A 14,701-nucleotide genomic window follows, 5' to 3' on the forward strand; every position below is an offset into this window, starting at 1 on the left:
GTTCTGCAGGATGTGTTTGGGCATACAGCAAAGGTTTCTGATCTCATGTATCAGTTGAAACACCAAAGCGAGGGAGAGAATCTGATTACATGAGGCATTTGGAAAAGATTATACACCAGATCTTGCTGAAGAAGGGTGTAGACCCCAGGAATGTGGATGAGGTCCGGGCCCAACAAGTCTTGAGGGGTGCCCAGCCCTTGAACCCCATCACCCTACTGCTGAGAACCTGGCAAGATGGTGGCATCTTGAAGTACCCAGACCTGATCCAAATTGCCAGGGAAGAGGAGGCCATGCTAGAAAACAAAAAGAAGAGCCAGAGGTCAGAATCTGTTGTTGGGATCAGTCGCCAGTGTAACGGATAGCGACCCTGAAGTTGAGCTCCTCAAGACTCAAGTGGCGCAACTGATAGAGATGATGGCCTTGCTGACTGCCAAGCTCACTGTTACACCCGATGAAGATGTTTCAGAGTTCAAGAAGTCTTCAAACTCTCCAGTGGCCCGGACGAGGAAGCCAGTAAATCAAGGAATCTGCTTCAACTGTGGAGGAGTGGGACATTACCAATGGGTGTGCCCAAGCCCAGTGAAGCCTGAAGCACAGTGTAAAGCAAACCAGTGGGAAACTTCAGAGGGCCCCGGTAAAGGAGAATCCTGGGTGCCCATCTGCAGCTCCAAAGCCAATGACATGAAGAGACAGTGGCAGAAGCCCAAACCCTTACAGAGGGCTCCTGTTTTTGCCTCTGAGTGACCCAGTGATCCACCCCCCTTGACGCGGGTTACCCAGCATCATGGAGTCATTGCACACCAGACCCCTAGAAATCAAAGCAAATTCAAACCGGATCAGAATTTTCTCAAGAAAGGGGCACGGATACAGGCCACAGAACAAGCCAAAGCAACTCCTTCCTACAAGTTTCCTGTCGAACTAGTGGGGCCTTCCCCTGTCGTTTACATCAAAGTAGAAGGAATCTATAACAAGGCCCTCCTGGATACTGGAGCTCAAGTGACTCTCCTTTACAGAGACATCTACAACAGGCACCTTAAGCACCTGCCATTACAGGAGCTAGAAGAGTTAGAGATATGGGGCATCGGGACTCAAAATTTCCCATACAACAGCTATCTACCACTCAAGCTGACCTTTGACCCTTCTGTAGCTGGAAATACAGAGACATTTGACACACTAGCGGTTGTTTGCCCTCGCCCACCTGGGGCCAGCCAGAATTCTCTGATCATAGGGACCAATACTGATTTTGTTCGAAGGCTGTTGACACCTCTTGTTTTGGAGCCTAGTACTTCAACTGCAGATGTAGGCCCAATGCTGAGAAAAGCCTACCAGCGCCTAGTACAAGAGCAGAAGGCCCCAGTTGAAGGAGTATGGAAGATATGGCACCTGGATCGATGTGAGAAGGTATTACCTGGTGAAGTGATTTGTCTGCCAGCAATTGTCAAGCTCAGTTGGAAGCACACGGGCCCTTTTATTGTCCTTGAAGCAGATGGCCAAGTAGAAGAAACAGGGCTGGAAATTATCCCAGAAGTGGTTGCAAACAAGGCGCTGCAAAGAAGCCGAGGGAATATCTCGATCAGTGTCTGTAACATCACTGCCTCCCCAGTGAAGATGCCGGCTGGGGTGCAGCTAGGCAAAGTGACTCCAGACACCATAGTCTCACTGTTTGGTTTGGTGGGGGGGAACGAAGGATGGAATCCCTGTTTAGGAGTTCTACCCAAAGAATACTCCTTTGTCAACTGAATGGAAGGAAAAGGTCAAGAATCAGCTACTGAGGTGGCAGATTGCATTCTTCAAGAGTACGTTTGATGTGGGGTGTGCAAAGAGTGCCCAACACCGGATCCGCCTCCAGGAGGATAAGCCATTCTGGGAATAAGTGCGACATATCCCTTTGGGGGACTTGGAAGACCTGCAGCAGCAGTTGGTGGAACTGAAGAGGCAGGTATCATTAGAGAGTCCTGGAATCCGTACGCTTTTCCGATAGTGGTAGTACGAAAGAAGAATGGGTCTCTGAGGTTGTGCATCACCCTCAAGTAGACATTATGGTATCCTCCATGCCCTAAACATTTACATCTGTGTACCTAGAGGTGTCCCTGGTCTATTAAGATCCTAGAAACACTCTTGGTGTACTTGATGGTCATCAGTGGTTGCCCAGATGCCTCCATCTCCAAGTCCTAGTATATACTGTTGGCCATAGTATAGAACATCATGGTGGAATCCCTATTCCTTCCGTATGGTTACTCAAATAAACCAATAAAATATTAGTCTTATATTTTAACCAAAGTAGTCATTTTGGTATCCTCCAGGCCCTAAACATTTACATCTGTGTACCTAGAGGTGTCCCTGGTCTATTAAGATCTTAGAAACACTCTTGGTGTACTTGATGGTCATCAGTGGTTGCCCAGATGCCTCCATCTCCAAGTCCTAGAATATATTGTTGGCCATAGTATAGAACATCATGGTGGAATCTTATATTTCTTCAACAGTATGCTTGTGTCCCTGGTCTAGAAACCCTCTTGGTGTACTTGATGGTCATCAGTGGTTGCCCATATGCCTCCATCTCCAAGTCCTAGTATATACTGTTGGCCATAGTACAGAACATCATGGTGGAATCTTATATTTCTTCAACAGTATGCTTGTGTCCCTGGTCTATTAAGATCCTAGAAACACCCTTGGTGTACTTGATGGTCATCAGTGGTTGCCCAGATGCCTCCATCTCCAAGTCCTGGTATATACTGTTGGCCGTAGTACAGAAAAAACATGTTGGAATCCTTATTCCTTCCGAATGGTTACTCAAATAAACTAATAAAATATTAGTCTTATATTTTAACCAAAGTAGTCACTATGGTATCCTCCAGGCCATACACAATTACATCTGTGTACCTAGAGGTGTCCCTGGTCTATTAAGATCCTAGAAACACTCTTGGTGTACTTGATGGTCATCAGTGGTTGCCCAGATGCCTCCATCTCCAAGTCCTAGAATATATTGTTGGCGGTAGTATAGAACATCATGGTGGAATCTTATATTTCTTCAACAGTATGCTTGTGTCCCTGGTCTATTAAGATCCTAGAAACACTCTTGGTGTACTTGATGGTCATCAGTGGTTGCCCAGATGCCTCCATCTCCAAGTCCTAGAATATATTGTTGGCGGTAGTATAGAACATCATGGTGGAATCTTATATTTCTTCAACAGTATGCTTGTGTCCCTGGTCTATTAAGATCCTAGAAACACACTTGGTGTACTTGATGGTCATCAGTGGTTGCCCAGATGCCTCCATCTCCAAGTCCTAGAATATATTGTTGGCGGTAGTATAGAACATCATGGTGGAATCTTATATTTCTTCAACAGTATGCTTGTGTCCCTGGTCTATTAAGATCCTAGAAACACTCTTGGTGTACTTGATGGTCATCAGTGGTTGCCCAGATGCCTCCATCTCCAAGTCCTAGTATATACTGTTGGCTGTAATATAGAACATCATGGTGGAATCCTTATTCCTTCCGTTACTCAAATAAACTAATAAAATATTAGTCTTATATTTTAACCAAAGTAGACATTATGGTATCCTCCATGCCCTAAACATTTACATCTGTGTACCTAGAGGTGTCCCTGGTCTATTAAGATCCTAGAAACACTCTTGATGTACTTAATGGTCACCAGTGGTTGCCCAGATGCCTCCATCTCCAAGTCCTAGAATATACTGTTGGTCGTGGTATGGAACATTAATTCCTTCACCAGTATGGTTACTCATACCCTAATCCTCCAGAGACCTTTTCCAATTTGCAATGAATTGTCTTTACAAATCTTACGGGGGATGGAGCAGCTTTATAATTGGGAGTAAAAGAAGATGTCCTCAGTTGGGAAAAAATAAAGTTTAGTTTGTGTCTGCTGGCTCTCACTTCGGAAGGGGGGCAATCGTGTGAGAGAGAGAGAGAGAGGGGCTTTGGTTTAAAGAATTAAATGTTTACCAGCCTGAAATAAGCCCAGTTAAAAAAGAGACATTGAAGAGATGAGACAGGGTACAACTTCAAAGAATTCATCCGGGCTGGTGGAGGGGAGATTTAGCGACAGTATTGGGAAGTTATTTAGATATTAATAACACATTTTCCTGAGGCGCTAGGATTGCACTTTTACTTCAAGCTATTTGGCTGGGTGGAATATGGCGCAGTGAAATGTTGGGGAGAGATAACAGAATCAGCAGCCCGGGTCCTGCGACTGCATCATTGCATTAAACTGGGATTAACCTTCTACTTCCCCCCCCTCACAGCTATCCAAATTTTTATAGAAAATGTACATGGCAGGATTTGAAATCACATCTTGCGGAGTCCTTACAGCTGGGGGGATACCTGCCTATAGCACACATCCTTTCATGTGTGTGTTGTCAGACACAAATGGTGTTTAATGGTAAGACGGTGACCTGTATTAATTTCTACCTTCTATCTCCTTCCTTCTGCAATCAGCCTCTGATAGGATTCCCTGCCTGCCTCCGTCTGATCCCCATTATCACTTAGTAGACTCTTACCGAATTTCTCCCAGCACAGAGGGAGAGAGGAGACTTTCCTGACAGATAAAGGGACTCATCCTTCAGTAAAATGACGGGATTGTGGAAGGCACATAAGACGCCGCCGAGGTATTACTGAGGGCACATGCCGCAGAGCGCCATCCGCACACGGGCCTACACACCGCTCCTCGTATTACAGGGTCAGCACCATTCATTATCTAATTACGGACAATATTCCTGCACATCCCATAATTTTCCAGTAAAAAAAAAAATTAGAACTATAATTAGATGGAACTTTTCTATAACCACTTCCATTCCGGGCCTATTCTGGCACTCCCCTCCTACCTCGTAAAAATCATCATTATTTTTTTTTTTGCTAGAAAATTACACAGAACCCCCAAACATTATATATGAGATGGTCAGAGACGGCGAACATGATACAAGAGATGGTCAGAGACTGCGGGCATGATACAAGAGATGGTCAGAGACGGCGAACATGATACAAGAGATGGTCAGAGACTGGGGACATGATACAAGAGATGGTCAGAGACTGGGGACATGATACAAGAGATGGTCAGAGACTGGGGACATGATACAAGAGATCGTCAGAGACTGGGGACATGATACAAGAGATCGTCAGAGACGGCGGACATGATACAAGAGATCGTCAGAGACTGCGGGCATGATACAAGAGATGGTCAGAGACGGCGAACATGATACAAGAGATGGTCAGAGACTGGGGACATGATACAAGAGATGGTCAGAGACTGGGGACATGATACAAGAGATGGTCAGAGACTGCGGGCATGATACAAGAGATGGTCAGAGACTGCGGGCATGATACAAGAGATGGTCAGAGACTGCGGGCATGATACAAGAGATGGTCAGAGACTGCGGGCATGATACAAGAGATGGTCAGAGACTGCGGGCATGATACAAGAGATGGTTAGAGACTGCAGGCATGATACAAGAGATGGTCAGAGACTGCGGGCATGATACAAGAGATGGTCAGAGACTGGGGACATGATACAAGAGATGGTCAGAGACTGGGGACATGATACAAGAGATGGTCAGAGACTGGGGACATGATACAAGAGATGGTCAGAGACTGGGGACATGATACAACAGATTATTATTATTATTATTTCAGGTACTTATATAGCGCTGTCAAATTACGCAGCGCTTTACATATACATTGTACATTCACATCAGTCCCTGCCCTCAAGGAACTTACAATCTAATGGCACTTTTCCACTGCAAGTACCGGCTCGGCTCTACTCGGCCCTGCTTGGCCCCGTTTGCTTTTCCACTGCTGGTACCGCATGGTACAGTGTCGGAACGGTTCGGTACGGTACGGTATGGTTTGCTTTTCCACTAAAGTAGTACTAAGTTAAGTGGGTGGGATAACAACGGGGTGGGTGTGATTCTCTGACCAATCAGTGGCTAGTAGTGACTGCATGCAAAGGATTGTGGGATATGGTACCAGTTTGGTACCTGTTGGAACCACAATCGAGTAGGTACTGTTTTTTCAGAGCCGTACCGTACCGTACAGTTCGGTTCCATGCAGTGGAAAAGCAAACCTATACCGTACCGAACCGTTCCGACCCTATACCATGCGGTACCAGCAGTGGAAAAGCACAAAAGGGTGCCGAACCGGTACGGTTCCATGCAGTGGAAAAGTGCAATAAGGTCCCCAACTCACATACACACACAGTAGGGCCAATTTTATACAGGATCCAATTAACCTACCGGCATGTCTTTTGGAGTGTGGGAGGAAACCGGAGTACCCGGAGGAAACCCATGCAGGCACAGGGAGAGCATGCAAACTCCAGGCAGGTAGTGTTGTGGTTGCGATTCGAACCAGCGACCCTCCTGCTGCTAGGTGAAAGTGCTAGCTACTACACCACTGTCATTTTTATGTCACACGGTATTTGCGCAGCAATGTTTTCAAATGCGTTTTGTTTGGAAAAAAAAAAGACTCAAGTTTTTTTGGTAGAAAATTACACAGAACCCCCAAACATTATATATGTTTTTTGTAGCAGAGACCCTAAGGAATAAAATGGCGGCCATTGCAACATTTTATGTCACACGGTATTTGCGCAGCAATTTTTCGAATGCATTTTTTTGGAAAAAAAAAAACAGTTTCAATAATTAAAAAAAAGACTCAAGTTTTTTGCTAGAAAATTACACAGAACCGCCAAAAATTATATATGTTTTTTTTTTTTTAGCAGAGACCCTAGGGCAGTGATGGCGAACCTTGGCACCCCAGATGTTTTGGAACTACATTTCCCACTATGGTCATGCACTCTGTAGTGATGTTGAGCATCATGGGAAATGTAGTTCCAAAACATCTGGGGTGCCAAGGTTCACCATCACTGCCCTAGGGTATATAATGGCGGTCATTGCCCAGCCCGTCTGCCACCAACAACCATGCCACGTTCAAAGTCCCTTCAATCCCCTTTCTTCCCCATTCTGATACTCGGTTTGAACTTCAGCAAGTCGTCTTCACCACGCCTCTTGGCCTCTTTTAAACACAGTCAGTATAGGTAGAAGAATTTGACTAGGTTTCCACCTCTTGCAGTCCCTATAGAGCAGAGCTCAGACTGGAGGAGGAAAAGAAGCACAAGGAGCCAAACCACTGTGCCACAGACCTCGAGTTTTAACACATGACACGCTGATAGGAGGAGAGAGCAGAGAGATTAGCTCATCGGCCTGCTCCTTCTTCTTTCACTGTCCAGTGATAGGCTGTGACAGGGACCACACCACTAAGTGTTTCTTTAATCGCAGCAGAGGACAATCAGGCCTCCTTCCCTGTCAGACAAGGCTGTGCTCTGTGGCAGAGCTGTGTAAATCTCAGGACTGGATGGACAGAGATGCCAGGTAAAACAGTTGCCATGGCGGTAAATCTTCTGGGAATTTTGCTGTCAGCTTTAAATTGACTGTGACTGTAAATGTACTTTCTAATTGCAATGAGGCAGTTTAATGAGGCGTCCCGGATCATGTCATACAGTCCCGCCGATTCATTCCGCCTTACTAGGAAGAGCGATCGGAATTCCTGGACCCACATCTGGATCTGCTAAGTGCACTCCACTCTCCTTATATTTATATTTCTCAGCAGCTCCCGTCTGCTGAACCCGGAGGTAAGAATACAACGCTTATTATTGAGGTCCTTCTTATTATTGTAGACCAGAAAGGTTCTATTACTGAGAAGACCAAATCCTCCATTTCTAGGAGGTTGGAGAGATTAGAGAGAGAATTCCAACTCCGCTCCACATTTTATATGACTTTTATCAACTTTATCACCTAATTCACATCCAATACGTAACTTATAAGACTTACATAACCATCGCATTCCATGGTGAGCAACCAGCAAACCATCAAACTAGCCTCTACTCTACCAACTACTACCGACTCTACTCTACCAACTACTACTACTACTACCTACTCTACCAACTACTACTACTACCTACTCTACTCTACCAACTACTACTACTACCTACTCTACTCTACCAACTACTACTACCTACTCTACCAACTACTACTACTACCGACTCTACTCTACCAACTACTACTACCTACTCTACCAACTACTACTACTACCGACTCTACTCTACCAACTACTACTACTACCTACTCTACTCTACCAACTACTACTACCTACTCTACTCTACCAACTACTACTACCTACTCTACTCTACCAACTACTACTACTACCTACTCTACTCTACCAACTACTACTACCTACTCTACCAACTACTACCACCTTCTCTACTCTACCAACTACTACTACCTACTCTACCAACTACTTCTACCTACTCTACCAACTACTACTACCTACTCTACTCTACCAACTACTACTACCTACTCTACTCTACCAACTACTACTACTACCGACTCTACTCTACCAACTACTACCATCATCTTCTCTACTCTACCAACTACTACCACCTTCTCTACCAGCTACTACTACCTACTCTACTCTGCCAACTACTACTACCTACTGTACTCTACCAACTACTACTACCTACTCTACTCTACCAACTACTACTACCTACTCTACTCTACCAACTACTACCACCTTCTCTACCAGCTACTACTACCTACTCTACTCTGCCAACTACTACTACCTACTCTACTCTGCCAACTACTACTACCTACTCTACTCTACCATCTACTACTACCTACTCTACCAACTACTACCACCTACTCTACTCTGCCAACTACTACTACCTACTGTACTCTACCAACTACTACTACCAACTTCTCTACTCTGCCAACTACTACTACCTACTCTACCAACTACTACCACCTTCTCTACTCTGTCAACTACTACTACCTACTCTACCAGCTACTACTACCTACTCTACTCTACCAACTACTACTACCTACTCTACTCTACCAACTACTACTACCTACTCTACCAGCTACTACTACCTACTCTACTCTACCAACTACTACTACCTACTCTACTCTACCAACTACAACTACTCTACTCTCCCAATTACTACTACTCACTCTTCCAACTACTACTCCCTACTCTACCAACTACTACTACCTACTCTGCCAACTACTACTGCCTATTGTACTCTTCCAACTACTACTACCTACTCTACTCTCCCAACTACTACTACCCACTCTACTCTGCCAACTACAACTACTCTACTCTCCCAATTACTACTACCCACTCTTCCAACTACTACTCCCTACTCTACCAACTACTACTACCTACTCTACCATCTACTACCACCTACTCTGCCAACTACTACTGCCTACTGTACTTTTCCAACTACTACCACTTTCTCTACTCTACCAACTACTACTACCCACTCTACTCTACCAACTACTACTATCTTCTCTACTCTGCCAACTACTACTACCTACTCTGCTCTACCAACTACTTCCCCCTACTCTACTTTCCCAACTACTACTACCTACACTACTCTCCCAAATACTACTACCTATTCTATTCTACTCTCCCAACTACTACTACTACTACCTACTGCAGATAAGTGCTGAGATTTATTTTGGGGGGGGGGGGTATTTTGCAGCCTCATAATGCTCATACATTTTGGGAAGGGGGGGGGGTATTTTGCAGCCTCATAATGCTCATACATTTTGGGAAGGGGGGGGGGGGTATTTTGCAGCCTCATAATGCTCATACATTTTGGGAAGGGGGGGGGGGGTATTTTGCAGCCTCATAATGCTCATACATTTTGGGAAGGGGGGGGGGGTATTTTGCAGACACATAATGCTCATACATTTTGGGGAGGGGGGAGGGCACCGTGTGGCCCTTTGCCCTGGGCACTGGATGACCGGGTCCCGGCACTGGTTATATTTAGTATTTAGCTGGTCTCAGTGGGATCCTCCTGACTCCTCCCAGCTGATCTTCGTAGGAAGAAGAAATCAGGAAATAGACAGTAAATGATGTCCTGTGATATCCTGCATGATGCCAGATGATGATTCCAATTACTGGGCGCAGCGGCCTGCGTCTCTATCTCTGGTGGGTGGAAATATCAGGCTGAGTGTAACGCTGTAATCAGAGGATAATAATAGATATCATTTATTTCAGCTGCCAGCCTTCATCTGTCCTAAATATTCAATGTTTCTTGTAATGCAAACTGAATCCCCCTTGGTGAGCCGGGGTGTCATCTTTATATCCAGTGCAGCAATGGCGGCCAGCGTGCCGTTCATGGAGCCAGGTGCTGTGTCTCCCGCTTCTGGACCGGAAGATTTTCCCCCCTTAATGACCAGGCCCTATTTTGAGATTCTGCTCTGCGTTATTTTAACTGACAATTGCGCTGTCGTGCGACGCTGTACCCAAATAAAATTGATGTCCTTTTTTTTCCACAAACAGAGATTTCTTTTGGTGGTATTTGATCTCCTGTGCGATTTTTATTTTTTGCGCTATAAACAAAAAAAAAGAGCCACAATTCTGAAAAAAAACCCCAATATTTTTCACTTTCTGCTTTATAACATTCCCGATAAAAAAATTCCATGGAGGGTCCTTCCCACAACTCTGCTCTCCTTGTGCGGAGTAACTTCTCTTGTCTCCGCCCCCTGTAGTTTTCTGTAGTGGACGGGGCCTGGTGGGTCCCTCCCACAACTCTGCTCTCCTTGTGCAGGGGGACTGGTCTCTTCTCCGCCCCCTCCTGTAGTTTTCTGTAATGGGCGGGGCATGGTGGGTCCCTCCCACAACTCTGCTCTCCTTGTGCAGGGGGACTGGTCTCTTCTCCGCCCCCTCCTGTAGTTTTCTGTAGTGGGTGGGGCATGGTGGGTCCCTCCCACAACTCTGCTCTCCTTGTGTGGAGTGACATGTCTTGTCTCCACCCCCTGTAGTTTTCTGTAGTGGGCAGGGCCTGGTGGGTCCCTCCCACAACTCTGCTCTCCTTGTGCAGGGGGACTGGTCTCTTCTCCGCCCCCTCTTGTAGTTTTCTGTAGTGGGCGGGGCCTGGTGGGTCCCTCCCACAATTCTGCCCTCCTTGTGCGGGTTGACTGGTCTTGTCTCTGCCCCCTCCTGTAGTTCTCTGTAGTGGGTGGGGCCTGGTGGGTCCCTTCCACAACTGGAGTGACTGGTCTTGTCTCTGCCCCCTCCTGTAGTTCTCTCTAGTGGTTGGGACCTGGTGGGTACCTCCCACAACTCTGCTCTCCTTGTGCAGGGGGACTGGTCTCTTCTCCGCACCCTCTTGTAGTTTTCTGTAGTGGGCGGGGCCTGGTGAGTACCTCCCACAACTCTGCTCTCCTTGTGCGGGGTGACTGGTCTTGTCTCTGCCCCCCTCCTGTAGTTCTCTGTAGTGGGTGGGGCCTGGTGGGTCCCTCCCACAATTCTGCTTTCCTTGTGTGGAATGACTGGTCTTGTCTCCGCCCCCTCCTGTAGTTCTCTGTAGTAGGTGGGGCCTGGTGGGTCCCTCCCACAACTGGAGTAACTGGTCTTGTCTCTGCCCCCTCCTGTAGTTCTCTGTAGTAGGTGGGGCCTGGTGGGTACCTCCCACAACTCTGCATTCCTTGTGTGGAGTGACTGGTCTTGTCTCTGCCCTCTCCTGTAGTTTTCTGTAGTGGGTGGAGCCTTTTGGGCCCCTCCCACAGCTTTGCTCTCTGCACAGGCTACGTACAGCACAGTGATGATGTCACTGCTACTTTTACAAAGTCTAAGATTGCAAAGGCATTTGGTGCTCACAGAGCGGATTTATATCCGTTGTGGCTAATGAGGAACATACTGTACTTACATGAATTGTTTTTGCTTGGAGTTCAGCTTTAAGTTTGATTTTGGGTGTATTCATCTGATGGAGGAAGTTTCTGGGTGATAATCTGACCTACGGGGTCACTGGGAAGAGCTGAGGTCAAAGTGCAAAGTCCGACAGGAATGGTCAGTCTGGTTATTCCATAGGAAACAATCTATGACTCCTCCCACAACTGCATATCACTGCCAGCATCCATCTGATAGCGGCCCGTTCTCTGGGCACCCCTGTAATAGCGGCCCATTCTCTGGGCACCCCTGTAATAGCGGCCCATTCTCTGGGCACCCCTGTAATAGCGGCCCATTCTCTGGGCTCCCCTGTAATAGCGGCCCATTCTCTGGGCTCCCCTGTAATAGCGGCCCATTCTCTGGGCTCCCCTGTAATAGCGGCCCATTCTCTGGGCGCCCCTGTAATAGCGGCCCGTTCTCTGGGCACCCCTGTAATAGCGGCCCGTTCTCTGGGCGCCTCTGTAATAGCGGCCCGTTCTCTGGGCACCCCTGTAATAGTGGCCTGTTCTCTGGACACCCCTGTTATAGCAGCCTGTTCTCTGGGCGCCCCTGTAATAGCGGCCCGTTCTCTGGACACCCCTGTAATAGCGGCCCATTCTCTGGGCTCCCCTGTAATAGCGGCCCGTTCTCTGGGCGCCCCTGTAATAGTGGCCTATTCTCTGGATACCCCTGTAGCAGCGGCCTGTTCTCTGGACACCCCTGTTATAGCAGCCTGTTCTCTGGGCTCCCCTGTAATAGTGGCCTGTTCTCTGGACGCCCCCTGTCATAGCGGCCCGTTCTCTGGGCGCCCCTTTGAAGTGACTCTGTACAGCTTGCAGCACGTTTTGAGGCCATCAATGGACACTTTAGCAATACAAACATCTTAAAGATAAAGTAACCAAACTAGAATGGGACTTTGAATGGGGGGAATAGCTGTCTTACTTTTTGCCATGGAGTGTGCAGCGGGGTCTGCCTAATCCGGCTTTCATTTCCCCGACAAATGCCAAGAATCTGTATCTGTCTCTGAGCCCATCAGGGGCCTGATTACACAACAAAAGCTCCCCATTATCCCCAGAAGCCGAATGGGCGGGGGGCAGGGGGGCCGCAGTCTATGTGCACAGAGCATCTCCTAACTACTGACTTGTGGAGTCAAGAGCAAACACTGAAGAAAAGAGCAGCATTAACCCCTTCACACCCCCCTCCCTTTATTACAGGGGGGGGGGGGGCTTTCCTTTATTTATGTAGACTTATAGACTTATGATATTAAGTTGAGAAAAATCTCAGACTGGAAAGACCAAGCAAGACAAAATTAGGATGAATGGCTTTAAACTTTTTTTTAATGTATTCTCCTAAATTGTAATTTTTGCTTTATTCTTTATTTTAATTTACCTGAAGAATTCGGATTTTGGTGTTTTTATAAGTTTTGCTATCAGACCGCTTGTTTCAAAAAAGTTAGATTTTACAGGAAAATGGAGGAGGAAATAATATCAGATTGTGAACTCAACTTGTTTTTTGATTAGTGTGACTCCAATGTGTGAGGCTTAGATAATAATAATTATTATATTATTATATTATTTTGGAGTTTTTTTAAGTTTTGCTATCAGACCGCTTGTTTCAAAAAGTTAGATTTTACAGGAAAATTGAGGAAAAAATAATATCAGATTGTGAACTCAACTTGTTTTTTAGATTAGTGTGAGGCTTAGATAATAATAATAATTATTATATTATTATATTATTTTGGAGTTTTTATAAGTTTTGCTATCAGACCGCTTGTTTCAAAAAGTTAGATTTTACAGGAAAATGGAGTTATAGGAGGAAAAAATAATATCAGATTGTGAACTCAACATTGTGACTCCAATGTGTAAGGCTTAGATAATAAAAATAATTATATTATTATATTATTTTGGAGTTTTTATAAGTTTTGCTATCAGACCGCTTGTTTCAAAAAGTTAGATTTTACAGGAAAATGGAGGAAAAAATAATATCAGATTGTGAACTCAACTTGTTTTTTGATTAGTGTGACTCCAATGTGTAAGCCAAGGCTTAGATAATAATAATTATTATATTATTATATTATTTTGGAGTTTTTTTTATAAGTTTTGCTATCAGACCGCCTGTTTCAAAAAAGTTTGATTTTCCAGGAAAGTGGAGGAAAAATAATATCAGATTGTGAACTCAACTTGTTTTTTGATGAGTGTGACTCCAATGTGTAAGGCTTAGATAATAATAATAATAATAATAATAATAATAATAATAATAATTATTATATTATCATATTATTTTGGAGTTTTTATAAGTTTTGCTATCAGACCGCTTGTTTCAAAAAGTTAGATTTTACAGAAAAAAATAATATCAGATTGTGAACTTGTTTTTTGATGAGTGTGACTCCAATGTGTACGACTTAGACAATAATAATTATTATATTATTTTGGAATTTTTTTAAGTTTTGCTATCAGACTGCTTGTTTCAAAAAGTTAGATTTTACAGGAAAATGGAGGAAAAAATAATATCAGATTGTGAACTCAACATTGTGACTCCAATGTGTAAGGCTTAGATAATAATAATTATTATATTATTAAGAATAAAACATTAGGAAGTATGGAAGGGGGGGGGGGGTTGAATTTATTTTACTGAAAATGTATAACCCTCTAGAACTGGTTCTGGGCAGCTCAGTGGGTTGTTTAAAAAAAAAAAAAAAAAGATCTGAATTTCTAAATGCACAAAATATAACTGGATACTAATATATGGAGGTAATAACACCAGGGGTAGTTGATCCAGGGAATATCCGATTGCCTCCTGGGGGATCAGGAAGGAATTTTTTCCCCCGCTGGAGTAAATTGGATCATGCTTTATTGGGTGTTTTTTGTCTTCCTCTGGATCAACTTTGGTTATAAAGCATTGTGTATTTGGAGTTTTTTTTTTTTTTTTAATCACTCCATCTAGATAAACTTGTGTCTCTTTTTTTAAATAATATTTTTATTG

The sequence above is a fragment of the Pelophylax lessonae genome, assembly GCF_965119305.1.
Source record: "Pelophylax lessonae genome assembly, chromosome: 12".
Lineage (NCBI taxonomy): Eukaryota > Metazoa > Chordata > Amphibia > Anura > Ranidae > Pelophylax > Pelophylax lessonae.